This window comes from Hemitrygon akajei, chromosome 10 (assembly GCF_048418815.1).
Source record: "Hemitrygon akajei chromosome 10, sHemAka1.3, whole genome shotgun sequence".
In the NCBI taxonomy this organism is placed as follows: Eukaryota; Metazoa; Chordata; class Chondrichthyes; order Myliobatiformes; family Dasyatidae; genus Hemitrygon; species Hemitrygon akajei.
In genome coordinates this window covers 144,038,827-144,060,656 of record NC_133133.1, presented here as the reverse complement: position 1 = coordinate 144,060,656, position 21,830 = coordinate 144,038,827, and the positions used below count along the sequence as shown (strand labels likewise).

General features: G+C 36.2%; 1 protein-coding gene across 2 annotated transcripts in view; it reads left to right on the top strand.

Moving 5' to 3' along the window:
• The window catches only part of pparab (peroxisome proliferator-activated receptor alpha b), a 142,254-nt gene that overhangs the window by 12,249 nt on the left and 108,175 nt on the right, over window positions 1–21,830 (top strand). For both annotated transcript variants that reach the window (XM_073059219.1, XM_073059218.1), the window contains exon 3: window positions 2,314–2,408. The gene's annotated coding sequence lies outside the window, so the exon portion shown is untranslated. The remainder of the gene's footprint in view (window positions 1–2,313; window positions 2,409–21,830) is intronic.

Sequence of the window (21,830 nt, the reverse complement as noted above, 5' to 3'; positions counted from 1 at the left end):
AGTCAACTTCGAAGTGCCCTTTTGGCAGCATGTTACTTTAAAACATTTAATTATTGCTATCAAAATATTAAAGTACATTTCTTATACTTTTTCAGATATGGAATTGAAAAATAGCAGCTGTTATGAGCATTTCTTTTGTAGTGAGTCAGAGCTAAATTTACTATAATCATATGGCAGGATGGAGCTAGTTCAAAGCTGTTCATAGACTATTGATTCTTGTAAGAATTTGCCAAGGAAGCTCACACCGTTCATTGTACTCTTGTACTCCCAATGTTAGAAATGGATTCAATTTGGTTAACTAAGATGGGAAGTGTAATTATATCTATTTTCCAGAGAATAGGCAGTGAGAATCAAGAAGAGTTATTGAAATATTTTCCTTTATAATTTGCTATGATTAGCATGACCACTGGATAACATCTTTGCTGTTTTTAGTATCCATTAGTTATAATTGGCATAATGTTGATATTACAAGAATAAAAGAACCTTACCACTTATATAAAAGCCCTGATAATCTTAATGGAAACAATGAATATTATGTTAATGGAGCATTGTTGAATAGATTGGAAATGTTATGTTGTACATTTGGTGGGAGTGAGCAGAGGAAATACAGAAACTTTGAGCAGTGTTGTTCCCTATTCTGAATAGTTTATCTAGTTAGCTGGATGATAGCAGAGCAATTCTGCAACAAGATATCTGTAACCAGGATTAATGCAAGAAAATGGATTCACATATTCAACGAACGTGGTCAGCATATTCCAAAGTTCCTTCTGCTCTCTAACAAGATGTAATGTTCCATTCAAATGGACCTTCTTTTGTGTTCTTTCAATTGGCCGGAATGTTTTTTAATATAAACTCTGTGTAAGTGGAATTTGTGTTTGATACGTTTGCAGAATTTCCTTAATGGGTAGGAGAGAGCAAATACATATCTTTATTTAAATTTAATCATAAAAAAGTTACTTATACAGAAATAGATCTTGCATTAGAAATGGTGCATCATTACTTTCTGCAACACTACAGCTGTATCACAGTTCTCCTTTATTGCATCTTGTGATTGTTTCATGTAGATACTTACATGTGAACTGACATATAACACCAGCAGCAAATGGTGAAGCATAATTTGTGAAAAAAACATGTCTTAGGCAGCCTGGGAAGTTACGATTTGACTGGGCAAGTGAAAATGGACAACAGTTAAAATTAAAAAGGCTTGAAATTGAGAATGAGCACAAAATAGGAAGATATTGAATGCATAATTCTTCCAAGAGTTTAGCAATGAAAATTGTGAACAATGTACCACCCTGGGAGATATTCAAAGTAAAATCACTGTGCAAAATGATCAATTTTAGCAGGGACTCAGATCTCATTGTAATAAATTGGTTATCTGTTATTCACTCTAACTAATTCTACTTTGCATGTATATTGATAGAGAGGAAATTTGGATGGGATGTGTAATGAGAGTGACCAGACGAATGACCATTTTTAATATTTCCTAAAAAATTGAAGAAATTGCCCCATTACTTAATATTGTGTGAGAAGTCCTAGAAACATACTTACATTCCAGGGAAGGATACTTATCAGGGTATCAACATACAGTAAATCTGAAAGCTCCATAAGGCTCTGAAGGCACTGTGGTCCTTACTGATGGATACCACCTTTCTGAGGCATCCTGGATGCTGAATCTGAAATACTAAAAATCATCTTGGACCCTGGAAATAGATACAACACTAGCTGGGATGATGGGAATGACTATTACACATCAAAATTGATAAAGGATTACAGTTCTCAATATGCATAATTAACCTAGATTCAAAAATAATAAGTGGTCAGTATTGCAAATGATACAAAATTAAGGACAATGAAATTGCAGAAGGCAATTCAGAAAATGCAGATTGAATTTAATGAACAAGTGGGCAGATGAATAATGGTTGAAATTCAATCCAAACAAATGAAAAGTACTGCACATAAAAAATATGGTCACTATTTGTGCTTCTTAATATTACAAATTTGGGAAGGAGCTAAAAGAATTCAGGAGGCTTTAAATATGATCAGGCCTGTAGAGTCATAGAAACAGTCATGCACTGGAAGATGGAATTCACCAAGTCTCATAAAATTTTGACTGACAAAGCCAAAGCAACAGAATACAGGGTTAGCAATGGATCTAGAGTACACGAATGCTGCTTTAATTTGTGGTTGGCAAGACACTTGCAAAATGTGGCTTTCATCAAATAAACAAACTGCTATATTCATTGTATGATGCCTCCTGTAGGGAAATATATATCATTGAGATTTTAAAGCGTATTTTTTCTTTCTTTAAAGGACCAAGGAAAATAATATTCGGTGAATTCAAGGCCTCAAAGGCTAAAGCATTGTTGAAAGTCAGGCGACCCGCTGAAGAACAATGATACCCAGAGGTAATGTCAAATGTCATTTAGACATAATGCACTTTAATAGGATCTTAATAAAATCTTTAGAGGTCTGCACTTCTATTTAACATGGAACTCTAATGAATTTAAATGGAATCTAAAGTTTTACCATTTATGCCAAGAAAATGAAAATTTGAGTTCAATCTATTTGAAGTTATCAAGTAAATTTCTCTATTTTTAATTTTTTTTAATAAAACAAAAATAAGTATGGATTATGTGAACGCAATAATTTTCTGCCCTTCCAACACTGGAAGTGCAGCAATTTGAGTGAATTATTAATGAAATGAAATGCCTAGTGATTGGTCAGTCAGTTTGACATTAGCAAAGGTAACCAGTGTGCACAAATTTTTAACCTAGATGATCTGCCCAGAAAGCATAGCAATGTTTTTGCGACACAAGCATGAATTGATCTGCATTTCGTCACCTGCTAGCTTCCAATATAGTTTAATGTTTGATGGCTTGATGCACAGAGGTCCTATAAAGTAGTAACAACAATCCACTGTACATGGAAATGTCAGAGCAGGTCAGTTTTGCACTTGAAAACAAAACCTATTATATAACTTAGAAGCTGGAAAAGGAATGCTATCTTTGGACAATGTGAGACCACAAAAGATACATTTAAGGCAAATGTATTTCTACTTTCAGCTTTGTATGAAAATCAGATTATGACTATTGTTGTATTTTTTTTTAGATCTTCCATTTACAAACTGCTATATTTGAGCAGAGATTCCTCTGACCTATATTAAGATTGTTGCATTATGACTTTACTAGAAGGTCTATAAAAGAGTGATAAATATACAGTAGATTCCAGTTAATTAGGCCATTGATTAATCAGGGTAGTCACTTACTTGGGACAAGTCTTTAAGTACAAAAACTAATTGAGAGAATAGCCAGGATTCCCTATGTTTATTCAGAACACTTTGTCACTTAGATGAACAGAAGACTTGCTGAACAATTTCTAACGAGCATCAGCCGCGTGCGTTATGTGGCCATTAGTCACTACGCCGTGCTTAGAGTGAACAGTTTTCAAGTAGTGTCAGTTGTGTGTGTTTGTGTCACTAATAGTTGGTGAGAAATAAGCAGTAAGACAATTCAGAACTGCTTTGCTCATTGTTGATTCAAGCATTGAGACTTGGAGATGAAAGAAATGGCTGGGAGTGAAAATGTAATAATTTCACTTCTTCAACAAGTTAGGAACTATGAAGAATTTGAAGGTACTGACAATCATCATGAATGTTTGCATGAAAATGAAAATTTAGAACATGCAATCATTGAGAGCATTGTACAACAGCAGTCCATTATCTGCACTAGACATCTGCATCGTTTGTTAATTTACAGTCAATCAAAAGAATACAACATCATACACTTTATGAATTCCTCTGTCAATAACTATTATTAACTAATAGAGTTTTATAGTTCTGTTTTGCCATTGACTGTGTTCTAATTTGTTCTGTGTTTAATTTAAATACATAATTTGTTACTCAATTTGTCTTTTTTATGTTAGTAACTATTTCCATGGAACTTCAGCTAATTGAGGCAGCTGCTTAATTGAGCCAAAATGTATTGTTCCTGATATGTCCCAATTAACTGGAATCCGCAGTGTATTTTTTTAATGATACAATTTGGCAGTTGGAATATGTCAAGGTGATATTTTGTGTTTTGAGCTTGTTGAGTAGGGTGCCTGTGAATATTAATTACATTTGCAATCATTAATGTCTCAATTAACTGAGATGTCGACTTTAAATTTTTGGCAGCATCCATTCTTCTCAAAGTGATTCTTACTTTGTGAGCTTCTCTCGGCCTTTGCGCATAATTTAACTTGGGCCAAGAAAGTGCTGAGTTGTCTATTATGTTTGTTTTGCTTGAACTATTTATCACCCTATTTTCTCAGCTGTATTACAAGACTGCATAACACTGCTTCAAGAAAGGCAGGGAAATTCATCTCTTTTCATCAAAGTTTATTCCTTTCTTTTCCAATATTTTATTCCAATATTTTTATTAATTTACATATAAGAATACAGAGTCAAGAAAAAATATATCAATACATTATACTAAATTGCATGTAAAGACTCCTTACCCTATATTCATACAGATTGATTAATTCATAACATTGAAATATAGTAATCTTATTATATTTAAAAATCTATCCCACTATTAAGACCAAAGCTGATTAGTAAAGAAGAAAAGGGAAAAAATTATTAGTCATCATCTGTACTTTAACAGTAAATCAAAGGTTTTGAAAATAATTCAGAAAAGGTCCCCACAATTTTTGAAAGTCTTGACCAGATTCTTGACCGTCGATTCCTTAACCAACTTCAGTGAGATTTATCTTATGGTTGCAGTCCTTGCTGAATGCAATTACACCTGAAGTTCTTCATTACCTCTTAATCACTTGGAGAAATCCATAAGTTGTGAAAGGCCTGACAAAAATTCAAACCTTTTATTTATTTATTTACCTTGTATCAATGAGATTTAAAAAGTCTTGATCTTGTGTAAGGTTGAAGAGACTTTTTAGTCCCTCTCCTGTTAATAAGTATACTGTTAATGTGGCACTGAACAAATCAAGTTTTCTGTTGCAGTAAATTGTCTCAGTTTTCCAGGCTGAAGTGAGGAATAAAACTGTGGGAATTCTGCTGACACTTTAGATGAAAATTGCAGAATCAATATAATTATCAGTCAATTTTGCACATGTAGATTAAGCATTTTAGATGCTTAGATTGTACCCCAAAAAGAATCAATTCCCTCAGAACAATGGGGTTAGAATAGGAGAAAAAAGTTGTATTTAAAACAGCATGGAAGACAGCAAACAGTTTTGAACAACTTTCATTACCATAAAACACCTCTAAAAATATTAATTTAAACTTTATTTCATAGTCATGTAATTCATGTATTAATCAACAAATGACACAAGTAGATTTTCAAACATGTTCATTTCATGTTATTATCTATTTAGTGAATACTCCTAGCAACATTTGAAATGTAGCTTCTGTTATTCAGTTTTGCTCTTTTGGCAGTTCCTTTACCAAAATGTCTTGTTCACAGAAATACCGTACATAGAATGTGCCTAGAGGTTTCACAACAGTACGGGGAGATAATATGTAAGAAATGATCAGTAAAACTTTGCTATGGACAGTCCTGAGCCCTACTGTGAAAGGAGAAGGGTTGGGCATTACAGGCTAGCAACCCTATCCTGTAAAATCTAGAGCTACAGAAACTCCTAAGACTTCATCCCTGGGAGAGGAAGGATCTTTGCTTAGAAGGTTTAGGACATTGTGTGGTGAAGGCAGAAGCCTTAGAGCTTATCAGCATTCTTTCAGTCCAGGACAGACTCTGGTCAGCTGCTGTCAGCGGCCTGTGGTCCAATAGAGTGATAGGATTAAGAAGAAGAAGAACTATCAGAAAATCCTTATACATAATATAGAGAACAATATGTTTTAAACACAAGAAAGTCCTCAGATGCTGGAAATCCAAAGCAACACACACAAAATGCTGGAGGAACTCAGCAGGTCAGGTGGCACCTATGGACATGAATAAACAGTTGAAGCTTTAGTCCAAGACAGTTCTTCAGGATTTGTTTATGAATATGTTTAATTGATCACAGTTCATTAATTAAATCAGGGACCAGATATATAGTATAAAGCATTCAAACTGGATTATAGTCAACAGAATCTTGAAATCACAGGCTGAATCATTTGTAATGTAAATACAGATAATTTTATCAAACGTACTTACTTTCTGTTTGTACCTTTTGTTTGTATCTCATTATGGTCAAAACATTGTATCAGTTCTGGTAGCCCCACCGTAAGAGGGGCACGATTGTACTGCAGAAAATGCAGAGCAGATTCACCAGAATGTTTCCAGGGATGGAATACTTCATCTATGGATAATACAATACAAAAATCTTCTCCCATGGCAGAGATGGCTAAGACGAGAGCGTTGGTTTAAGTTGCAAAGTAGAGGGGACCTGAGGAAGATATTTTCACCCAGAAGGTGATTACACTCTGGAATGTACTGTCTGAGAAGGTAGTAGAGGCAGGTTCTCTCACAACTTTCAAGAAGCATTCATATGTGCACTTGAATCACCAAGTATATAAGGTTAAGTGTCCATAAATAGTTTAGTATACACTCAGTGGTCACTTTATTAGGTACACATGTACACCTGCTCATTAATGCAAATATCTAATCAGCCAATCATGAGGCAGCAACTCAATTCATAAAAACAAGCAGACATGGTCAAGAGGTTCAGTTGTTCAGATGAAATATCAGAATGGGGAAGAAATGTGATCTAAGTGTCTTTGACTATGGAATAATTGGTGGTGCTAGGTGAAATGGTTTTGGTACCTCATAAACTGCTGATCTCCTGGGATTTTCATGCACAACAGTCTCGAGAATTAATAGAGAAAGGTGTGAGAAACATAAAACATCCAGTGAGTGGATGTTTTCTGTGGGCAAAATGCCTTGCTAATGAGAGAGGTCAGAGGAGAATGACCAGACCGGTTCAAGCTGACAGAAAGGTGGCAGTAACTCGGAATAACTATGTGTTCACACGGTGGTGTGCAGAATGTACAACACATTGAACCTTGAAGTAGATGGACCACAGCAGCAGAAGACCTCACTGGGTTCCACTGGGTACCTAATAAAGTGGCCACTTTAGATGGGTAATTGATTGTTGCCAAAGATATGATAGGCAAATAGTTTAACTTCTGTGCTGAGTGATTCTCTGATTCTATAAGGAAGGATGGTGACTCGTAATGGAATCTATATGGATGGTGCATAATGAAATTAACTTTACAAGGATCAGTGGTTGTGATCTTGCTATCATTAATGTATCAGCCATAGAACACCAAATAGAAAGCATAGAATACCAAATACACTCTTCCATAGATGCTGCCTGGACTGCTGAATATGCATTTTGTGTATGTTGCTTGGATTTCTGCAGGCTTTCTATTTTGTGAAATACAATGCATGATTGGTTGCTCACAGTGAGCTGGAATGAATCTGATGCTCTTTCAATGTTGTAATCTTTCTGTAAGTCATAGAAAAGGACTAGCTGTAGACAGAAACAACTAATTCTGCTTGAAATTATTTATTTTCCACACTGGAACTTAGGAAAATTTGTATAATGATAGTTTAAGCTACAATTGAAATATTGCATTGTTTCCGTTTTGGTTGTAGATTGTTAGAATTTACCTAATCTCTGAAAGGCCATCAGGATAATTCCAAGCACCTTTATTAAACATTTCTAGTTAACATTGATGTTCTCATTTCCTATTGTAATGGAAGGTTTGAGAGCTTCAAATGGGATGAGAATGTGGACTAATGAGGAGCAGATCATTGATACTATTACTTCCAGCTCACCTGTTACAATTTTCCCCAAAGAAATGTTTATTGGTTTGACAGATTTTATGACAATCTCACTAAAAAACTCTTTTGAGAATGATGTGCTAGCTGAAAGAGACTGGTCGATGCTTGTGCTGACTCATGCTTAAAACTCTACAACAATGTAATTTACCCAGTAGTTTACTGTTCAGCAGTTTCTCTACTCTTAGCTTCAATGTAATAAACTCCAGGGAGTCATTTATCTTTGTTGCATTTTTTCTTAATTTACTTCTTTTGCTTTAAATGAATTATAATTAATAGTAAATATTGCATTATTACTAGTATTATTATTATTTCTTAAAGATAACTAATTACTTCTCTTTAAGTGTGATACATGTACACTACAATAATTTTTTTAGGAGTTTACTGTGATATCGGCATCCCATTGATAATGTAGAATGCCTTCATAACAGTATGATAATCTATGTCTATTTACAAGATTGATTCCCTATTGTCCAGGCTTTTTATTATTCATTCATGAAAAGGCCTGCATTTATTGTCCATCTGGACTGACCTTGAGAATGGTGGTGAGGTGCTTTCTGTCAGCTAGAAGCTAATTAGAACAGTTCTAATCCAAAATCTGATTTATATGGAGAGTGCATGTGAAAATTTATATTACTGATCTTGTATTTGTTAATCCACATACCTAAACGTAAGTGTTACTTGAGGAACAAGCTTTGAAATTAGTTTTAGCTTCTAATGAAAACCTTACAATCAGCTTGGTCTGTTCATGAGGGCTTGCACCCTCTATAGATTTCTTGCTTGGTTCTATGTAAACAACTATTTGAAAGACTGGTTTGGCAGATTAAAAACCAAACCTCTCAGGTTTGGGTCAATGCTCGTTAGATGGCTCAGCTATAGTGTTTTTGTGACCCCCTTCCCTCCCCATGTTTTTGGGTTTCTTTAATAAAACAACAAAAAAGCTAAAACATTAAAAGATTGGTTCCTTATTAATTACACATTATCAGACTGGTAGATCCAAAAACTTGAAATTAACTGTAATTTGAAATACAACTGTTGGCTTTGGGAAAAAATGTTACAGGTTTATGAAAAGGGAATCCTGTTTGATGATTTTCGTTTGGTAATTATAAGTAGCATGGTGGGTAAGGGAAAAGTAGTGGATGTAGCATATTGAGTAGAAATAAGAAGTATTTTTCTGATTATAAGTTCCAGTTAATAGGAAAATGCAAGGGACCAATTGTTAGCCTCAAATATAACTGTGTTAGATTATGCTCAATCTGAATTGCTACCTGATGCACCATCAATAACTCTTGGAGACGTGAGGCGAGATATAGGCTTTTATTGGCTGGAAGAAAGAACAAGCAGCAATTGACCACCACACTGCATCCTGGAGACTGAGACCGGGGCGGTGTCCCCAATCGCCTTTATACCAGGGTCTGTGGGAGGAGCCACGGTCAGTGGGAGGAGCCACAGGAGCAGTCAGCATGGGGGGCGTGTCCAGACAGGTATATGTAGTTCACCACACTACCATATTCAGACCCCACAGTACATTGTGACTTCCCATGCTATAAGCAGAGCAGGCTTGCAAATGGTGACCAGTTTTTAGCAATGTCATCCCCAGCATCACCCAGCTCAGCATAGACTATTGGCAAGAAAGTGACAGGATGGAATATAGTGTAGGTAAATATGAAGTTATCCACTTTGAGAAAAAGATAAAAGCAAATATATTTTTTGAAAGAGAGTGGGATGTACTGTTTTGCATATCCCTGTATCCAAATCACAGGTTCTAAATTATAAAAGTTTAAAAAAGCCCCTGTAGTTGGTGTAGTTACTGTCTACCTAAGAATATACTTGCATTAGTAGAAATGCAAACAAAGTTTACAAGGCTGATTGTAGAGAGGAGAGGAATGTCCTACAAGGAGAGATCAGATGGAATAGGCCTTGTTCCTTACATTAGTAGAAAAGAAATATGACCTTATTGAAATAATTAATTATTGGGAGTTGATAGCTGAGATTGTGTTTTTAAAAGCAGCGAAGATCTTATTGAAAGATACAAGATGCTAACCTGGTAGGACACAATTGAGATGTTTTCACCACAGCAGCATCTCAAAGAAGGAGTCATAATTACAAGATAAGAGGGCATTCCTTTAAAAGTAAGGTGTGTAGAATTGTATAGAAAGATGGAGGATTTCTGGAATTCTGTAGCCAGAGGATTATGGAGGCTGATTCATTTGAAGCATTTAAAGAGGAGGTTGACTACATGTCAAGGTTTCTAAATTTTGACTCAAACATAAATTAGAGACCATTGTGGGTCATAAAAAGCATGGTGTGGGTTGACTTTTTTAAACTTTAGAGATATATGATCATTTTATTTTGATCCCACTACTCTGGTGGTCTGGATAAATAGTCTGGTGATTAAATGAAGTCAGCCTACCTATTTAAGTTTTGTTGCCAATCGATTGTTAATTATACCAGTTGACTGGAATTTAGTCCAACAGACTCCCAGGTTAGATTGCATGACGAAGAGCATGCATCTTACCAGTTCCTACCAAGAAGGGGGCGAAGGTAAATTCCAGGAAATTGAACAGAAAAATTATAGACATTGTAAGCCTAGTAATTTCTAAGGTAGGGACTGATGCACCATCAATAACTCACTCTGAGACGTAAGAAGCGAGGTATCGGCTTTTATTGACTGGAAGAATGAACAACACTACATCCTGGGGAATGAGGCTGGGCAACAGGCCTCAGTTGCCTTTATACAGGGGTCTGTGGGAGGAGCCACAGGAGCAGTCAGCAGGGGTCTGTGGGAGGAGCCACAGGAGCAGTCCAGACAGGTATATGTAGTTCACCACAGGGACATGTTCGGCACAACTTTGTGGGCGAAAGGGCCTGTATTGTGCTGTAGGTTTTCTATGTATCTATGTTTCTTACTCTGATCCTACTGAATGGAAATTCTATGCAATCTAATTGATATGCACTCTCCTGTAATAACTAAGTTAGTAATTTTCTTTGATATCTTTAGTAGGCCATTCCTCTGGTCAGTTGTAGTTAAGATATTCCTATTAAAACCTTAGTGACTAATCATTGTCACCTTATATTATTTCCCATTAAATTAAACCTGGGTTTTTGATGACATAAAAACTTTTCAATTTCATGATTTTTCTAAACATGTTGATTTTTATGATTGATCTGCATAAGATTAGTTTGTCAAGATTTTCAGATGAAGTTCCTAAATAAAGCTTTCAGCAGTTACCTGACAACCCCTTTTATTGGCAGGTTCAGGCCACTGATTTGCCTTCAGATTGACCCAATCTTCCAAGTATCTGTGAACAAGAATGAGGTCAGTGTGGGTGGGTAGACATTTCACAATGTATCGATAATTTATACAAAATTCCTCAGATTTGTTTTGAACCTTCTCCTTAGATTCAGAATATTGTGCGTATTTTTCTTACAATTATTGGAAATATGGGAAATGTACAGTGCAGTTGATGGGATTTCTTGTATTGTGGATGTATAAATACTTAAATATCCAGATTAGCTTCTCTAGCTGGTCAAGTAATTGAATCTAGAGATATATTTACTGATGGAAATTGTGCTACAATTCACCAAAGATTGATTGTTGAGGTAGTTCGTATAAGACTAGTTATTTATGAAGACTACCTTGAAGATAAATAAGTTATTCTCATTAAGATGTTTCCTTTTTTTGGACACTTAATTGGCAGATGTAGAGTCACCATCTCAATCTCAACTCATCTATTTATTTTACATGGAATTAATTTGGGATCTTCTCAATTATTGTGCCAGAGATGTCAGTCTTGTTCATGAAGGACAGTATGATCACTGTTAAGAAAAATTGAGACACATTACAACAGTAAGAGTGGTGATACTTAAATATACGTAAATATACATAAATATACTTAAATATAAGTTAGCATTAGTATGTGACCTGTGAATTGAGGCTGCAGCCCTTTTATTTGCACTGAGAAAAGTACTTGGATTGTAAATGTATCTGATAAAAACAGGTGGCCTCTCAAACCAGTTGCTGTTTACTTAAGTCTCATTCTCCATGTGTAAATATATCAATAGGAAAACAACAGAGACAGATAGTATTACAAAAGTACTTAAAGTGTGTAACATGTTCTCAAGATAATGCACTTCTTTAATGCACTTCAGTTAATTGACTTCTAAAAGTAACAGCCAGGCTTAATGTGATTACTGCCGGGCTCAGACCTCCATCACCTTTATACAGGGGTCTGTGGGAGGAGCCACAGGAGCAGTCATCAGGGGGCGTGTCCAGACAGGTATATGTAGTTCACCACACTAGACTCTCCCACTATAGGAAACAACCTTTCCATATCCACTTTATCTAGGCCTTTCAATATTCGATAGGCTTCAATAAGGTCTCCCCTCATTCTTCTACACTCCAGCGAGTACAGGCCCAGAGCCATCAGATGCTCCTGATATGTTAACCTATCATTCCTGGAATCATTCCTGTGAACCTCCTTTGGACGTTCTTATCTTTTCTTAGAAAAGAGGCCCAAAACTGCTCACAATACTCCAATGTTGATCATATTTCTGATTTCAGAAGGCCCAGTGCATTAAACTACTGTTGTAAGCTACTTTTTCAATTACAGGGTCCTTTGTTTACGTAAGAGTGTCAAATGTGGTATAAATTGATATTACTTAAAAAAAGGTAAGAAAGACTGTAGTATTTCACTAGTGTTTGGTGCACTATATATGGTGAGATTATATGTTCCATCTTTTAGCTTGGCCATTGAACATTGAAAACATATCTCTTAAGATCTATAATCACTTTGCATTTATACTAGGTGTCCTGTACAAGGGTGCTTAGACTTACATACTTTTAAATATGTCATCCGTAGTTCTTGGTAATAGAAGACTGTATTGTGTACAGTTCTGGTCACCGAATTATAGGAAAGATATCAATAAATTAGAGAGAGTGCAGAGACGATTTACTAGGATGTTACCTGGGTTTCAGCACTTAAGTTACAGAGAAAGGTTGAACAAGTTAGGTCTCTATTCATTGGAGCGTAGAAGGTTGAGGGGGGATTTGATCGAGGTATTTAAAATGTTGAGAGGGATAGATAGAGTTGACGTGAATAGGCTGTTTCCATTGAGAGTAGGGGAGATTCAAACGAGAGGACATGATTTGAGAGTTAGGGGGCAAAAGTTTAAGGGAAACACGAGGGGGTATTTCTTTACTCAGAGAGTGATAGCTGTGTGGAATGAGCTTCCTGTAGAAGTAGTAGAGGCCAGTTCAGTTGTGTCATTTAAGGTAAAATTGGATAGGTATATGGATAGGAAAGGAGTGGAGGGTTATGGGCTGAGTGCGGGTAGGTGGGACTAAGTGAGATTAAGAGTTCGGCACGGACTAGGAGGGCCGGAATGGCCTGTTTCCGTGCTGTGATTGTTATATGGTTATATGGTTAAGACTATGTGAAAATTAAAGTTTTGTTCAATGTAAAACATCTTGGCATTCTGATATAGGATCTATCTACCAGTGAGGTTACCATATCAACAGCTAACCAAGAAAATCTATTTTAAAATTTGAAAGCTCACTTGTTCCCTTGTATCAGTGGAAATTAAGAAAACATTGTGCAGTGGCAGTGCTTTGCCCTTAGTTAACAATGTTAATTTGAGACCTGTTGACAGGCTTCAAGAATACCATGTGTGGGCATAAAAGCCTAATATCTCTTCTGTTATGATCTTGATAAATGTACATTTGAGGTTTCTCCATGACATAGCACCATCTTGATGCCCGATTGCTAATGGCATCAGCCTCTGTCATTCTATAGATCTGCACTGTACACTTTCAAAAGTTTAGGATTAAAGCCTTGTAGCTAGTTTTGCAAAAAAAAGTGTCTGAAACATTTCTTTCAATTTTCCTTACATTGATTCCTTTAAAAATGACTGCAATTATCCCCCAATTACGTTTCTTTCTTCCCTTATTGAGAAGCTAGGTAGCTGCCTTATTCCTAGAACCAAGAAAACCAAAGAAAAACCAAAATAAAAACAAAAGAAAGAACAGAATTTCTTACCAGAGATATATTAGAATGACTGGGTAAGAATATCCTCAACTTTTCTTTGCACTCCATTTCCCAATTTTCAAGAAAAGTAGAAGTTATTGTGCTGGTCCCAATATCATATCCGAGATGAGAAATGCATTTGTAGTTCTTGCCAGAGCCTTTTTGTATCACTCAATAAAGATCTCTTGAACATTTCCATCATAAAATTAATCTGTCTGTAAGTAGGATGTTTGTTGTAGAGTACACAAAGTAATAGCATGGTACAAGTAATAGTTAATGTAATTTTTATCCAGGAATCTCTTCCATTCAGCTGTTTGTAAACCGTTACAAAAAAAGAGAACAGTAATAAGTTTACTACGGATGTTAATCTAGAAGTGTAAAAGTGTTGGCCATCTATGAAGGAAGATGATTACAGAAAGTGTTTAAGCATTATGCAGGCGGTGTTATGATGCCATGAAACTAATTTTATTTCATCTGCTCTTCCAAAGGAAGAAGAAAATTCTGATCTATGAGCTTTGACAAACTTACAATCTTGAGGTCACAGCCATGTGAGAAAATCACATGGTGCAACAGATTTTCTCCTGTTCCCAGATCACTGGTGTCCCACCCCAAGCCATACTGTTCTTTGCAATGTGGTTTTGGGCACTGTCTCCTACTTGGAGTCAGATCCTTGCATTTCAGTGTTGCTCAACATGAGTACTGTATCTGAACAGATTGCCTACTGCACTCACAGAGCAGCTTCGACAAATGAGGCCACAAGCAGGCTCTGAGGCTGTCAGAGGACCAGCATATTCAGGGCAATTAAATGTTTATGAATGGTTTTAACAATCATAAACATGCGGTGACATTTTAACTCTTGAAATAAAAAATGCTTAAACTGTACTTAAATTGTATTTACTAAATATTTAACATAACAAAATATGCAAACACTTAAAAACAGTTAAAAGCCATGAAATTAATTTGAACAATAAACAAAGCTCCCTGTACCTTTCATACTGGAGCTGATTTCTCTCACTAATTTAAATAGGACACTATACCTGTGCTAGGCTTAAATTGGCACATGCTCAGCTAGTGAGCTCCTTGGCCTGTATGCAAGTTAGACCCCTTGAGAAATCCACCAGTGATTTTGTAGTTGGCCTCTGAAGGGGGAAATTTGCTGCTGCTAGTTTGGAGCCATATATGTGTTGGAAACCAGAGCATTCACGGTGGTTTATGAGTAATTATTAGTATAACATTGTTGTTGGAGCTGAAGACCATCCTCAGTATGTTAAAACTGCTGGAATTCAAATATATTGAATGAATGAATGAATGAACTTAATTTATTTTGGTCAGTTCAAACGTAACAAAAAGCATCATTTACAACAATGATTTCATAGGACAAAATCACAACAAAAAACATAGATATTCTTTAAAACAAACCGAAAGGGTGTAGGCTGAAGCTACAGCTTATTACGCCTACCCCTCTTTTAAAACTTGTTAAGTGTAGTGCATGTTTTTAAATTCTTACTACAACTGTTCCATAGATTCACCCCTCTGACTGAAATACAATGATTTTTTACATTTGCTCTTATCCTTTGTTTTTGAAATATACATGTTCCTCTCAAATCATGTTGACTTTCTCTCATTTTAAACAACCTTTGGATACTTTGTGGTAGCTGTCCACTTTTTACTTTATATTATTTTAAAATTTACGAAATCTCTGAATTTAAAAATGTTTAGTTGATTAAATAGTGGATTGGTTGGCTCATAATTACTAGTCTTATTTACAATTCATATAACTTTCTTTTTGAGTTGAAAAATTCAATTTGTATTTGTTTTGTATGTATTTCCCCATACCTCTACACAGTAAGTCATGTATGGGACTTACTATTATTCTCCTGGTAGAACAAATGATAAGAGTAGATATTACAAAATAAAGCTATAAATATATATAGAAACACTTCCCTCTAAGCTGCGCAGGTGTGTGGCTACGCAGTAACTGAAGTGCTCCAGTGCACATAGCGTCTGCTGCCGTGCAGCTGTAATTTAAAAAATATATAATGTTTTATTAAAATGCCGTGTAGTTTTCAGGCTGTGTAAGAAAAAAAAAATTCCTGCTCAGAGCAATGGTTCGTCTGCATACCTGTAAAAAAAATTAGGGGAGCATTGTATAGAAGCAAAAACATCAAAAGATGTTTAACTTTGAAAGAAATACTTATTGTTCACTAAATTTGCAGATTTTTCTATCAATAAAAGACCAAGTTGAGAAACTTGCTCTTACCTCCAAAGAACACCAGTACTTTACTGGTTTTCCAAATCATGTATTTTTCATGTGGGAAAACCACTACAGTCACCAGAAATTAAAGGTCTTTGTTATTATTTAACAAAAGTAAAAAAAAGTTAACCTTTATTTGTTTAACCCATTTATTGAAACAGAAAGTCCTTTGCCTCTTATTTCCCTTGGACAATGGTAACAACTTTTCCTGCAAATTTAACTCCCCTCCAGAGCATTGTTTGACCAGTGCTGAAGATCATCAATAGATTGCAAACAAGACCCAGCAGAAACTGACATCCTTTCCTCCTGGCATCCTTCTATTCCTTTTTTCTCCATTTAGCTCAGTCTATTGTTTTTCCTACTCCTCCATTTCATAGCATATCTACACTGGCTTCTTTTCTGTTATGAATCCAGCAATATGCTAATATCCTATTCTGTAATATTGTTGACATGGGCTTAAATATGCAGAAGTAATGCAGATTTCAGTATCTTCCTGTGCATTGCTGCCTGATAAACAGCCATGCATTAGAAAGACTACATCACAGCCCATCAACAATAATGTTCAAAAAGCTATGCCAAGTCTCCTATGCAGAGCTCTGACATTAGAACATCCTAAAAGTATTACTGAGCAAAATATTAAAATTAAAGAAACAAATATAAACCAAATCATCTGAGTAAACTAAAACAAATTAAAAATTGTAAAGTGAATTGATGCTTAACCTTTCTCATTTCCAGCCACTTCTTTCCCTGAAATGAGTGGAGTGCTGATTCCTGTCCTATCCATGGATTTTTGCAGGATGAGAGCTGGGGAATTGCTGCAGCTTCACATGTCTTCATCATGAAAAGTCGCAACAGAGTGAAGCGTAAAAAATACCCTAAACAGCTGCCAGCATGTTCAGCATTCAGCATTTGGATGAGGAAGTACAAACGTTTCTCTGTAAAATCTGGGCCATTTTTTCTCTAGTTCTTCTGCCAACTCCTGATGTGTTCTGAAGCATCTGGAGCAGACATGGGCAGCCCAATGGTCATGAATCAGGGATAAAACTTGGATTAGTTGCAACGTTGAGACACAGAGGGTGTGGATTGTACTCAATCCGGACCACAGCCTAAGTTCATCCTCACTCTCTTCCTATGGTTGTACGTACTTTTAGCAGCTCTGCAGGATCAATCAAGCTTGAGGCCTGTTTGCCACAACTTCCTGTACCCACAGTAAGCAGTGACTAGGTTTCATCTAGCAAGTCCTAAAGTCTTGCTGTTAGCTCTTTGCTGCCAAAAGTTCTGGAGTTACTTTAAATGTTATTGATTTAAATAACAGGAAAATAATGTTAAAAAAATCAAAAGAAGTTTACAGAAAACTTATTAAAGTTCTAGAATTAAGTTAGCACATAAATTCAAAACAAAATAAAAATAAAGCACCATCTACCTACACTTACTTGCTTTCTCAGTTAAGGTCAGCAACCTCATTAATTTGTTTTCCCAGACTAAGGTGTATTACGTTAAGAGCATAAGGCTTTCTTTGGTTGGATGTTTGTGTTCTGTCCCTGAAATAAGCATGATTCCAGTGACAGAGGCATACAGCTTATAGCTGGTATATTACTTGTATATCATTTCTGGCTGTTTTGTTTTAAGAGACAAGCTGACCAATGAGGATGACATCACTGCCAATTCTCTACAGAGCATGTGTAAGCTCATTGAGAGACCGTAGAACAATTGCTTCCTGTTAGCACCACCCTATCTCTCAATGATCTATTTGGTAAATTGGAACACTGGCAATACCAACATGTAATAAATATATGGCATTAAAGGTTCTTCATCCAGCTATAAACTACACAGTTCTAGCAGAAAATAATAGAAAGGCATCTGAGATTAAAATCCCATATAACCTTGAAATCAGTCACCCAACTGAAATTATACTTATTGCAGAGATTATTCCCTTTCATTGCATGCCAATTTGGATATAGGAGCAGCCACTTCCTGGTGTGGATCTCAGTTCTTTGCCTGATGAGATTTATTTGAGATTTTCTAAGCAGTGCTTCTTATGAAACCTCACAGGGGAATTGATCTAAATTAAACCCGGAACCACCAACGTTAGGCACAGCCAGAGCAACTGGATCTTTGATGCTCATTGTCAAGCTGCAACCCTACTAAAGTAAATAACTTTTATCTTAGCCATTGCATTACAACATTGATTGATACAATCTCTCCACCAACATGCCAATCAGCCAGATCCAGATACCCAACTGCTACAGTTAATCCAGGTCTTTAAAATGCCCTGCCCCTCAAGAACTTCCACCTCCCCCCCATCTGCCACTCCAAACCATACTTTGAGTCTTCAGTTCGCCAAGCACTCAGTAGAACCCTCAACCACACTACATCCACACTACACCCTCTCCAGTACCCCCCCCCACCCCACTCCACCCTCTGTACAAACCACCATTCTCCTTCCTTCCTGCTCTCGATCCTGTACTGTCCCTAACTTCAGGAATTAATTGGGTCTGCAACTCTGCTTCTCCCGTAATCCTCCTCTCATAGCCCCAATGCAGAATATTTTTGGTTGCAAAAATTTGTAATGTTTGTGAAACACTACAGAACTTTGCCACACTATGGCAAAGATCAGGTGCTGCGTCATTTTGTTAATTAATAGGTGTTAAATTGGGAACAAATCATTTGTTGATTCTCATGCAATTTACAGCACAGAAAGTAGCCATGTGGGCTGGCTGGTGCCTGTTAGTCCTAATATGCCACATTAGCTGCACCCAGCTCTACTTAATCTAATTTTGTCCACATGACCTTTTATTCCTTCATCTTCTGTCCTCTATGGCTAAAACAGGTTCTGCCACAATCAAGTACAGTACTGTAATCTTTAGAACAGACTGGATTTTTTTCACTCCAAGTATGCAGAGGAGTTCCTGATTTTCATTCTTCAGAATAGTTTGCAATATTTTAATTCTTGACATGGATGGCAATTTTTAAGTTACAGTTTGATGAAATAATTTTGCTATTCTTTCAAAATTGATTTCTTATATATTTTAAATATTAGCAAGCTATTGCACAATTCAAGTTAATTGAAAAGGTATCTAAAGCCAAAAAAGTTTGATGCATTGTTAGAAAAAAATGTATTTGCAGTTAAATTGTTTGCTGAACAGATGCCTGGCTGCTGACTTTTGGGATAAACATGCAATAACTTTCTAAATGCCTTAGAAATTGTTCTCCACTTTAAAAATGTCAAAAGCTGTAACTATTTTTTGTGAGAAAGTCACTGCTCAGATCAGATGCTGCGTCATTTTGTTAATTAATAGGTGTTAAATTGGGAACAAATCATTTGTTGATTCTCGTGCAATTTACAGCAGAGAAAGTAGCCATGTGGGCTGGCTGGTGCCTGTTAGTCCTAATATGCCACATTAGCTGCACCCAGCTCTACTTCATCTAATTCTGTCCACATGACCTTTTATTCCCTCATCTTCTGTCCTCTTATCAAGCTTGGGCTATGCTATTTTATTTTTATGGCGGTTAGCTTTTGGCTCCCACATTAGTGAATTATTTTTATCAAGCCCTGAACAATTTTCAAGATATTTTGTTTAGTGATCCCTTGGCCAATGTACTCATCTTTATTTACCTTTCTGGATGTTTACCCCCCTTAGTTTTCATATATTTCATGTAAACCAGTTTTATACTTTCTCTGTTGCCTCCATGTTCTTTCATTTTTATGTTGATTGCAACTGTAAACACAGCGGAAAACTGTGGTATAATTGATCTTATCATAACTTCCTATTTAAAAATGTTGACACAACAGTCTGCAGAAGCTGAAATATGCCAAACAGCTTCTGTGCAGGCCATGTCTTGGGTTGACATATACCTCTATATTCCCAGGATTCTTTTGGTCTTTTACTCTTTCTAGACACTTGGGAATGGAAATTAGTTGATAGTCTTGTGCCAGAAAGCAGTGAATCTGAGCATTGTATTTTGGGTTGAGACCCAGCTTCAGGACTGAGAGTGGAGTGGACAGATGGTCAGTAGGGTGAGTCAAGGGCAGGCAGGCATGAGGAGGGAGACGATGGGCCAATGGAGCTGGAAGGGGGAGGGTAGAATTTCCCACTACACTTCCTCTGTCTTCTCCCACCTCTGTGATTAGAGCAGATAAAAATGAAAAGGTTTTTGTGCAGGCTTAAATGCATGAAGGTTTGCTGTAGAATATCAGAGTCTGTGGGCATCATACAAAAATGATATGAAGCTCTTAAGTGGCTTCAGTTTATTAATAGCTATGCAATTGCAGGATTCTACACAAATTCATCAGTGACAGGACTTTAGATTTTACTTGCTGCTACTATTTGACAATCAATGTTCCTGTACCTAAAATCTAATGCATTACTAAACATGAAAAATTATTACATTATGGTTTCTACCAATATTCATTCTTTTTTTTTACATATATCTAAGTAATATGAAGCCTTGCACAAATATTGAATGCACTCAGAATATGTTTGTATTTCTTTCACCTGTATATAGGTAGTACATAATTACTTTACTTTGCATAACATTCCTACTCTAGCTCTAAGGCAGGCCGAGTGTTGAACTTCAGTTGTCTGTATGGTAGCTGTTTGCCTGTTAGGTTGATAATTATTTTTCTCCTTTGTAGCCACAATCCATATTTTGTTTTAGTATCTTTTAGTAATGATCCAAAAAACTGAAGAAGCATAGATTTGGTTGAAATGACCAAGGCAGACTCTCAGCTAGAGTTTTCACAAAATGGCTGTTCTGTCTGCATAGCCATTTTGAGGCTCTGCTGAAGCTGCCAGGTATTGCTAACAGAGACAGCATTAGTACACAAATAGGCACCAAATAGTTCCTGGATATAACCCAGATCCTGTACTTGAGGAGCTGACCTTGGGCTAAGGCCATGGACAGTTATTGTGCAACACTACAAATACATTGGCAGGTGCATTAGGTGCATTAATCTCGAACAATATGCAGAATGTCACTGATCCAAACCCTGTATAAAATTATCTTCAGATTTGCTGTTTTTACAATTCTTTTAGTATCTCCCTGTAGATGTTTCTTTAAAGATGAATAAGTTGAACCTTCCCTTGCACAGCAGCTTCTCCCATGAGAAAGATGCAGCCAAATGAAAATATTGCTTGGCATCAGCCAACAGGAGTAAGGCAACAGAGCTGCAGCATCTCATACTCATGCAAGTATCTCAGTAATGATTTGCAGTGTTCAAAAAGATCCCTATTTATTCAAGCGAAATAACTTTTATGAATCTACAATATTTGATAATATTGCCACTCAATAACAAATTTAAATGAAACACTTGACAGTTTAAACCATTTAAAAATAGATAATGGCATTAATTTTACACTATGATGTCAGCTACAAAGAGGTAATGAAACATTACAATGTGTCGTGTATTTATCTGAGCCACATATTTATAATTGTAAGCTGAAAATTTTTGGAACGTGCAGTATCTTAATTAAGATAGCATGAATGTAATGTACCTGAATATTTTCATTCAAATGGCTGCATTTAGTGCAAAGTAAACAATGTCAAGTTTTCTAAAATCTTTTTAAACACAAGCTCCAGACATCAGCATGTACAGGTATTTTATGTGCATAAATCTTTATAAAATCCTCGTGATACCACAGTTTGGAGTGCTCTGGATGCTTTGAGCTCTAAGCTACAGAAAGGAGTTTATGCCAAAACAAAGACGCTAAGGTCCAATAGCAATTTTCCAATGCCGCCAAGTAAACTTGTAACTTTGTTTTGCATGCC